The sequence below is a fragment of the Delphinapterus leucas genome, chromosome 16, assembly GCF_059928025.1.
Source record: "Delphinapterus leucas isolate spDelLeu-1000000601 "Yukka" chromosome 16, BTC_Dleu_Yukka2, whole genome shotgun sequence".
NCBI classification, from domain to species: Eukaryota; Metazoa; Chordata; class Mammalia; order Artiodactyla; family Monodontidae; genus Delphinapterus; species Delphinapterus leucas.
Window position 1 is genome coordinate 43335374 of NC_143144.1, and position 10678 is coordinate 43346051.

General features: G+C 41.1%; 1 pseudogene; it reads left to right on the top strand.

Moving 5' to 3' along the window:
• The first annotated feature begins 6544 nt into the window (after positions 1-6544).
• Positions 6545-7844, top strand: LOC111172679 (large ribosomal subunit protein mL45 pseudogene; annotated as a pseudogene).
• The last annotated feature ends 2834 nt before the right edge of the window (positions 7845-10678 follow it).

A 10678-nucleotide genomic window follows, 5' to 3' on the forward strand; every position in this document is an offset into this window, starting at 1 on the left:
AGCCTTTTCAGAATCCCATTGTATATCCAAAGGTTGTGAAGCAAGGAGCATGATTCCAGCTGTTCCTCAAACATCTTGTTTAGAATCATTGACCATTTAAACCAGTGCTTCAGTCTGGCTAACCACCAAGCTCTACGGGGGCACTTGCCCAAGGGACAATGGAGTTGGCCCTACCACTAGGCCCTGGAATGTGGGATTGTTTAAACTCCTCAGGTACCTAACCATGTGGCTTGGGACCAGCTATTCTAAATGAAAGTTCTGCAGACAATATATGAAATAAAGCAAAGCACAACTGCTCTGACTGATGCAGAGCTGTGGGTCTGGAGCCCAGTGGAGGCTGAACATTCTTTCTCTTCAAATGTGCCCCTACCTCACAAAGAAGTGCCCAGGGATGAAACTGGGGAGAGAGATGAATGAAAAATCACTGCTCTGGACTGATCTTGTTTTACAGATGGAAAAACAGTCCCACAGAATATCAGGGCTGTTGTGGCAGAGCCCCCCAAAGCAGCCTCTCTGGCAGAAACTCAGATGGAAAATGTAAAGTACTTTTTAAGAGACATTTATTTGGATATATAGCCAAATCTTATTTTCGTTTGAAAAAATTCCAAGTTAACATACCATAAAATTAAAATTTTTTTGGATGTACAAGTTCTAAGGGTTTGACACATGTAAGGTTTTATATAACCATCACCAATCAGAACACAGAGCAGTTCCCTTACTCCTAAATATTCTCTCATGCTTCCGCTCTGTAGTCAAGCCCTCACACCACCCCGACCTCTGGCAAACAGTGATCTGTTTTCCATCCCCGTGGAGTTGCCTTTTCTAAGGTGTCACATAAATGTAGTCATGCATGATTTGACCTCTGGAGGCTGGCTTCTTTCCCTGGGCATGATGTCTTGGAGATTCATCCATGTTGTTGCTTTTTGGTGGTGTTCCATGGTATGGACATACCGGTTTGTTTTACATTCACCAGGTGAAAGATATGGGTTTTTTCCATTTTCCCGGTGATTGTGAATAAAGTTTCTATGAACATTTATGTAGAAAAATTCAGTGCATGTCAGCATTTATTTGCAACAGATATATGGCCGGTCATTTCTAAATGGAAGTAAGAATGCTGAAAAAATTTTGAGAATAGTATATTAGGCACAAGTATCACAATTTCTAATCTGTAGTAGCTAGGTCTGATATCCCATTAATAGGGCTGGATTCATGGGCATGTGACTTATACAGTCTCACAAGGCCCGTGTGTAGAAGGGCTCTCAATTGGTTTAATGTTCTGCGGGAACTCTCTTGAGATTTTGCACTGGGCCCCACAAATTATGTAGTCAGATTAATAATCGTAATCAATGGTAAAATTTCAAATCTCCTACTCTTTTCAAGGTCTCTTGGATGTTTACATCTCACAGTTTTTTTTTTTTTTCCTTTACCCTTTTGTTTCCCAGTTAATAGAACTAGAATATTCTGTAAAACAGGAGCAGAACCTCTGGAGGTAAAAAAGGTTATCGCTGAGAAATTTAAGAACATCTGTTCCCCCCACCTGGTAAATAAGCCTTGGCTGTTGGTACGTTTGAGGTTATGTCTGGGTCATCAGGGAGTCTAGCCATGCCTGATCTATAAGGAGTATTGAGATGACATTTTATGGCAGAGAAGAATGCCACCAGTAAGCTGTCTTTCCCTTGAAACTTCACTTGTCTCCTCCACTATGACTGTACATGGTTACAGTGCTGCATAATTTTCCAAGTTATTAATTTATTGCTTTTAAAGTCTCCAAAGCCTCTTTCTCTGAGCCCAGTTTGACCAAGACTAATTGTCATGGGGTAGTGTATGAGTTTCCTAAGGCTGTCATAATAAATTGCCACAAACTTGGTGGCTTAAAAAAACAGAAATTAATTTTCTCGCAGTTCTGGAGGCTAGCCAGCCAAAATCAAGATGTCAGCAGGGTTGGTTCCTTCTGGAGGCTAGGAGGGAGAATTGTTCCATGCCTCTCTCCTAGCTTCTGGTGGCTGCTGGCAGTGCTTGGCATTCCTTGGCTTATAAATGGATCATTCCAGTCTCTGCTTCCTTCTTTACGTGGACGTCCTCCCTGTGTCTCTGTGTGTTCTCTTCTTCTGTCTGTCTGCTCTCATCAGGACATGGGTCATTGGATTTAGGGCCCACCCAGATAATCCAGGATGATCGCATCTTGAGATACTTAATTCCATCAACAAAGGCCTTTTTCCAAATAAGCTCACATTCACAGGACCCAGTTGGACATATATTTTGGGAGGCACAGTTCAACCCACCGCAGGTAGTATATGGCTTTTGGCCAGTAAAATCCTTTAAGCTTCTGTGAGCCAAATCATTCCTGTCTTAAATAATGTTACCTAGTCCTTTAGGGGTTGTAGCCAAAGTGAAGGATGGATCCTGGACTCACTAGTGGGCACTGGTACCAGTTTGTGCCAGAATACAGAAACTTTTAAATTTCCAGGGATTTTGCAAGCCTGTTGTTTCACACAGCCATTATTAAAAGTTAAATTAGGGGCTTCCTTGGTGGCGCAGTGCCGATGCAGGGGACACGGGTTCGTGCCCCGGTCTGGGAAGATCCCACATGCCGTGGAGCAGCTGGGCCCGTGAGCCATGGCCGCTGAGCCTGCGCGTCCGGATCCTGTGCTCCGCAATGGGAGAGGCCACAACAGAGAGAGGCCCACGTACCGCAAAACAAAAACAAAAAACAAAAAACCAAACCAAACCAAACAAAAAAGTTAAATTACACAAACTTACAGTTAAATAAGTTATACTAAAACGCCAAATTATATATACTCAAAACTCATCACTTCCTAATTATCTTACTTCATTTTATTGTTATGCTCTCTTGAGGTTATTTACTTCTATTGTATCTTATGGTGTGTTGCTGAGCATCTCTTTCTCAACTCCAAGTGCAGTCACATTGATAGCTTCAAATGAGCCATGGTGGGAATATTTACACCGTGGAAATTGGCAAGTGCAACGCATCAGGGCCTACCCTCTCCCCCAGAGCCAGTTTTTAAACATTTCGCAGCACACTGCTGATCCTGGCAACCATGACAGTGTGTACCAGAAACTTCTGAGCAAGAATCAGCAAAAGCACCCTATGACTATAGATACTACATACTCTGGATGTTTAAAGTTAGCTATGATTTCAGTAAGTAATTCATTAAATATGCATAATTAAATGTGATCTACAATTTTTAACTTATTATGACTTTACCTATTATTAAATGCACTAGCCAAAAATACCCTTTGCCAGTCTAGGGTATCCTCACTTTTGTTTTTGAGAATAATGCCATTGAAACTTTTGTGATAACATAAATAGTTTCAAGGTGCAAAGTTGATAGTTTGTTAACATTAGCAAACTTTTTATTTGGGCCAGTTCAGGGATAAGATGACAAAGATGTTCTGTGAAACTTGGAGTTGGTCAGGCTTTTAACTTGCTGTGACCTAAGGAAATATTTTAGTTTGTTCTACTTTTTCTTTTTTCTTTGGTATACATTGGCACCTCAGGCATTAGCTGGAAGTGAATTAAATGGCCCAGAAGCTGTAATTCTGCAGCCCGCTAGATATTAGAATAGAATTGATTATCTGGAGGTGTTTGCATATGGAAGCAGCCCTCCTACCTATTCATTTCCATTTTAACCTAAGAGGTATGTGGGAAGCTTGTTAACACCCTTAGAGGGTTTGGTCCCTCTGCCTGTGTGACGTCTGAACCAGGCATAAATACTTAAAATCCATAAAAGAGAAATCATAAATAAAAGCAAACTTTGACAGAGGAGAAAAGTGCTTCCAAAGATATTAGAAACTCCATCTTTAGGTAGTATCAAATAAAAAACAAATCCAGACTTAGGTAAGGAGGGACTTTATTTGAAAAGACTATTGCAGTTGAGAGAGGGCGGGTGACTATTACAGTAAGAGGAAAGGAACTACTGCAACAGAAGACTCTGACCATAATAATATCTACAAATGTTGCCAAGGCCAGGCAGAAAGGGGTTTCTTTTAAAGGGAGGAGTAAACAAGGTTAGAAAGATCTGAGTGTGGGGAGTGGGGGGAGCAGGGGATTGATTGGTCAGTTCAGCAGAAAATGTCTTTTTTTCTGTGGTCAGCTGATTCTCAGGAGAGGCTGTTAAGGGGTTTTGTTCTGTGTCCCAGTGCTTGCTTAAGCCCAAGGGTGGCCCAGAGTTCAGGGTCCTGGGGGAAGGAGAGAAGCCTGATGAAAGTTTGGTCAAGTCACGTTAGTGTCCAGATTGTTCAGTGGGGACAAACAGTTCAACCAATATTTTACAAGACAAAGAATGGAAATTTCAAGGGTCTGTGTCTGGCCTTGTCATAGATAAACAGTGGGGTCATCCGTGGGTTTTATTGGGTTGGCCAAAAGGTTTCTTCAGGTTTTTCTCTAACATCTTATATATAAGTTACATGTGAAAGGGTGATTCTTTGCAATAAGCTGTTTTCTGAAATACGAAAGGATGTATTGATCATCCCTGTTTTCCAGGAATACAGGACTCAGGTAAAGTTCTATACTTTCAGCAGCTAATGCAGTTCACTCCATATTTTACATTAGACTTCAGCTCTAATCCTGTGCTCTTATTTGAGAGGCTGTATCAGATATTTTTGTTTTGTTTTATATTACCCCTTAATTTAAAAAAATGCCTCTGGAATTACTTGGTAGAAGTAAAAATTTTGCATGGGGCAGGGATTGTACCTTCTATTGCTGTCACAAACAATCTGTGTTGTCCTTCAACACAAGTTCCTAATACTACCTGCAAGATTTAAGATGTCACCAAAATATTTTTGTAATTGGAAACTGCTATAATTCAGAATTTGCAATAACCTCACAGTGCTCTGAAACTTGGATAAAGCTCCTTTCTAAAGCCAGCACAGAGTCAACCTTCCTTTCTTTCCTCTTTTCAGTTTTTTTCCTTTCCCTTCTCTCCCTCTAACTAATATCATTTTTTATGTTGGGAAGCACTATAGACGAATTATATTCACTATAAAGAGTTACTATATCCAGACTTCCCAATTTCAATTAACACTAAAATGATATAGAGCATAACTTACTATTGCTTGATTCAGAAAGCAACTTAAGGAATTTTTGTGTCATTAGAACTATAATCATGAACTATTGATTGCTGTTGAGAGAACACGGTCTTAGGGCCAGACACACAGACCTATATTTGACTGTCAGTCCTCCCACTTATCGCCTATATAAATCCTTGAGCATGTCACTAAAACTTGCTGAGTGCTTTTCCACGTCTTCAAAATGCAGGCAATAAGATGTGCTAATGGCATAATTGTGAGGATTAAACAGAATGAATTTGCATGTGCAAAAGAACGCCAAGGCTAGGTACTGAGCACATGTGAGTAGCCTTCTGTAATTTACTGAATGCTAGTACTTGCAGCAAACTAGACCAGCCACTCTAGGGTCCAACTTTTGAGGAGCTTACAATCTGATTGGGCAATCATATAGATACATGTAAGATATGTAAATGCATATCAATTGACATTTTCAGAAAACTCACCTAGGACTTTGCAAACTTTTATTACCGTTTGAAATTTATCTTGTAATTCGATCCTGGTGCTCAATCACAATTTAATTTTAGATGGCTCCTTTTATCACCATCCCTCTGCCTTCTGCATTGGGCACATGGCCCCCTTGGCATCAAAGTTTTACTGTTGGAAAAACTATGCCCCTCCCCGCCTTGCACTATATTAGTAGTCATTTCTGCGGTTTCGTTGTGTGCAAGGTGTAGATCTGGACAGGAATCTTTGTCTTCCAGACCTGTCGTTCTCTCTCTCTACCTGCTGGTTTGCATCTCAGTTGCCCAGCACAGAATAGTTTCACTATGAAGCGGCTGCCAAACACCAAGTCAGCCAAAGAAAACTCCCTGCCTCCCTCCCTCCACGAGTAGGAAATTATGGGTAAAAGAAGAGAAGCATCCATAAATAAATAAATTGTGTAGCAGAGATCGATGGTTACAAGCTTCTTTTGGTGTCTGCCAATAGGGCTGACCATAATTAATCTTTTACAGGTTTTGGAGAAACATTCAGAGGCTCATGGATTTCAAAAATGGAGCACAGAATTACCAACAGAAAGTCTATGTAATATAGTTGATGTACAGTGAGCAGGTCACAGATAGTTGTGAATAATTAATTTGGTTGGGTACAACCTAACCAAATTAAACCCCCACACTTTTTAAAACTTCTAATTTGAAATAATTGTAGATTCACAGGAATTTGCAAAAATAATATAGAAAGAGGTCTCATGTATCCTTCACCCAGTTCCTTAAGGGCAACCATAGTATAACATTACAACCAGGCAAATGGCATTTGTAGAATCTACTGAGGTTACACAAATTTTACCAATTGTGTGTGTGTGTGTGTGTGTGTGTGTATAGTTCTATGCAATTTCATCACATTTGTAGATTTGTGTAGTCACCACCACAGTCAGGATATAGAACTGTTCCATCAGTCTTGCCTACAATCCCTTTATAGCCATACCTATCCCCTGTCCCCATTCCTAAACCCAATCTGTTCTCCATCTGCATAATTTTGTTATTTTAAAATTAAATGACAAAATGGAATCATACAGTACCTTTTGAGCCTGGCTTATTTTACTTAGCATGCCTTTGAGGTCCATCCAAGTTGTTGCCTGCAACAATGGTTTGCTCTTTTTTTTTTTTTTTAATTGCTGAGTGGTATTCCATGGTATTGATGTACAAGTTTGTTTAGTCACTAATCCGTTTCTATTTTTTGGCTATCAAAAAAAGCTACTGTCATGCTTAATTTTATGTGTCAATTTGGCTAGGTTATGGTACGCAGTTGGATTCTATATGGAGCTAGCTCCACCCTATGCGCCTTCTCACCTGTCCCAGGCTCTTCACTCTTAGTCCCCATTCCAGAGGCCCTTGCATGAAAAAAGTGGCAGCCCCCGTGCCGGGGGAGGCTGTCTTGCTTATCCAGACCATTAGAATGGTGATCTCTGCAGCCAGTCCTGGTGACTCAGTACATAGCTGTAGTTCTAGTGAGAACTAAAAAACGTTTCATACCCCCTACTTGTGAACCCAAATATGAATCAGAAAAGGAGTTTATAGAATGCCCAGAAAGTGGGACTGGTCATGCCTCTGGAACATTTGGAGCATCTCACACATCTGACCTGTACAGCTGGTGTCTTCGATGCCTGTGTTCCTCCTGAGGGTGATGCTCTCATGTCATTTCTTTCAAAGGAAGCCTGACACAGAGCACTGAGCAATGGAAGAAGAATGTTGCCTCGCAATTGTCCGTTCGGAAGATAAAAGAATATGATGCTAATTTTAAAACGAAGGACTTCCCTGAAAAAGCTAAGGATATCTTCATGGCCGCTCACATTTATCTAAACAACTTAGATCACGACTGGCTTCACACCTTGGTGACTAATCACTGTTTTCTGGATGTTGTCTGGGACATCAAACATAAGCCCATCTGCCAGAACTTTGTAGAATCTTTAGAGCCACTCCAGTGGTTCAGATTCACTGCTGAAGTCTGTGAAAGCAGAGCAACGTGTATGGCCAGGTCACTGTCCTCATGCACATCCAGCAGACTCTGACTGTCTATGATCAGTTTGGCTGTTTGATGTATGGACAGGAAGATGTGGCCAATGATGTCCTGGAGTATGTTGTATTTGAAAAGCACCTGATAAATCCCTTTGGGAGCTGGATTATGCAACAGTACCCCCATGGATACTTCCTAAGCAGCCCAACCTTAAGACAGTAATGATCCCTGGACCCCAGCTGAAACTGTGGGAAGAACCACAAGGAGAAGCCCATAAGCCTCAGCTAACCTGCTGGCAAAAATGACTCCTGAGATGAAGCATGGGTGAGGTGGCTGGAAGCAGAGAAGTCTACGAATCGGGGAGCTGGGAAGTCATCCATCTCCATGATGCTGTAGAAGGAACTACCTTGGTTCTCTCCCATCCTGCTTAGGTCTTTTTAGCAGTCTCATCCTCAACAACCATGGCTGATGGCTGGGCTCAGGTAGGTGGCTGGTACGCACAGCCATGCACCTCCGTCTTCTCCTCCCCCTTCCCTTCCTCCTTTTCCTCTTCCTCCCCCTCCTCTACCACCACCTCTTCCTCCTTCTACTAATTGCACATCTAGCTTCTGAGTCTAGATGAAAGGCAGTATGTTTCAGAGAACATCTGATACCAGTTTTCCCCACAGCAGAGGCTGTCAGGAGCAAACTGGCAGAATTTTCTTTCTAATCACAGGGCAGGGACCAGAGTTTGAAATAAAACACTGCCAGGGTGTTGGACAAATTGTGGGTTCTGTACTTCTCCTGGTTCAGGCTAGAAGTAGGCCTGCCTTTAAAATGGCAGAAATGAAAGATAAGCTTCATTGTGAGTGATGTGACTTCCAGGAAATCCAGACTTGGGAGAAATAATTAGTGTTTATAAAAGATGGTGTCATTAAGAGGGTCTTTTCTCATACATGGACTCACTGAATCATCATTTGTATTTCATAGGGGAATGTAAATCCAAAGAAATCATTTATCCCTCAAAAAACCAAACAAAAAACAAACCCCACTCCCCCTCCCTCCACCAAACACCAGTCTGATATTGCTGTGAAGGTATTTTTCTAGATGCGATTAACATTTACACAGTAGACTTTGAGTAAAGCAGATTTCCCTCCATAATGTGGATGGGCTTCATTCAATCAGTTGAAAATCTTAAAAGAAAAGTCTTAGATTTCCCCAGGGAGGAAGGAATTCTGCCTCTAGATTTACTGCTTTCAGATTCAAGACTGCAAAATCAACTCTTCACTGGTTCTCCAGCCTAGCTTGGCCTGCTCTGCAAGATTTTGAATTTTCTAGCCCCTCACAACTATGTGAACCAATTTAAAAAATTAATCAGTCAATCTCTCTCTCTCTTTCTCTCGCTGTAGGTCTATTTCTGGGTTTTCGGTTCTGTTCCATTGATCTATGTGTCTAGTCCTCTGCCAGATATCACACTCTCTTAATAATTGTAGCTGTGGAGTAAGCCTTGACATTCTAGCCTAAATAGAGTGATTCTTCCAACTTTATTGTTATTTTCCAAAATTGTTTTACCAACTTTAAGTTCTTTGTCTTTCTGTATAAATTTTAAAATAAGCTTGTTTATGCCTACCAAAAAGTCATCATTATAAAAAAGGCTTTATTTAATTCTATTATGAAAGTCATAAGTGTTTATCATTGAAAAATTAGAGACTACAGGTAAACATTAAGAAGAAATGCTGTAATGGGCCCCCATAGAAAGGCCATCAAAATGACCAGAAGGCCTGGAGAACTGCCCTATGGGTTAGATTAAACTAACATTTCCTGATAGCATCTCATCGTACTAGGTGCTATGCTAAGAATTTAACCAAACATTATCACATTAAACCCTTATTGGAACACTGGAAGAAAATATTATCTGTACTTGATTCTTGAGGAAACTGAGACACACAAAGGCTAAACAAATTGTCTAAAGTCACCCATTTAACAAGCAGTAGAGCCACAGTTTTAACTGAAGTCATACAAGACCCTTTATAATTGAGCTGCTGCCTCATCTCCCATTACCTTCTCATACTTGATGTGCTCCCCATACAGATTACCTGTGATTTTAGATATGAGGTTCCCTCTGCCAGGAATGCTCATTTCCCTTTTGATTGCCTGGGAATTTATTTCTCAAAATGTAGTTCTGGTATCATCTCCTCTAAGGAGCCTTTATACACAGCCTCTACTCACCCCTCCATCCTCCTACCTTTACTTTTCAGTCTCTCCTAGCTATTGGAGCTAGGAGTATAGCTTGTGTATAGCTCTAATTGCACTCACTAGTGTTACAATTTATTTACTTATGTCTGTCTCTAATAGGCTTTGAGCTCCAGCAAAGGCAGGGACTGTGTTTTATTTGCATTGCTCCAGCAAATAGCACACTGTCTGGCCATTAGTGAGTTTATGGATTTATCCATTAAAAAAATGAAGGCTAATCACTGCCCATAGGCAGAAGTCATAACTCTAATGCATATAGAGATCAGGAAGCTAAGAAATATGTGGACTTGTGCTGAAAATAAGGCTGTAGAGAATAGTGGGGCCTGTTGTGAATGGAGGAGACCCACAGCTTTACTTAGAGATATTCAAATTAAATCTTTGAAAAAGCATCATGCCAGGTAAGCCAAAAACACCTGCAGGCAGAATAGGCATGTGGGTTGCAGAATTCAACCCCATCCTTGACAGTTTATAATCTCATTAGGGGGAAAAATTCCTAAGAGAAACATAAAGGACCAGACTTGAAAAAAATTAGTACATAGATCTCTAGCACTGAGAAGCACTAAGGGGCAGAGCAGATTATCAGGCCACAAGTCATAGCTATTAAGTTGTTTCTCTGATCACAATCATCTGCATCTACTTTATTTAGTTAAATATTAGTGTATTATATTTCTTTTTATTATAATATATACTATACATAATTTATATATAATGCGTATACTTTTTTTTTTTTTTCTTTTTTGCGGTACGCGGGCCTCTCATTGCTGCGGCCTCTCCCGTCGCGGAGCACAGGCTCCGGACGGGCAGGCCCAGCGGCCATGGCTCACGGGCCCAGCCGCTCCGTGGCATGTGGGATCCTCCTGGACCAGGGCACGAACCCGTGTCCCCTGCATCGGCAGGCGGACCCCCA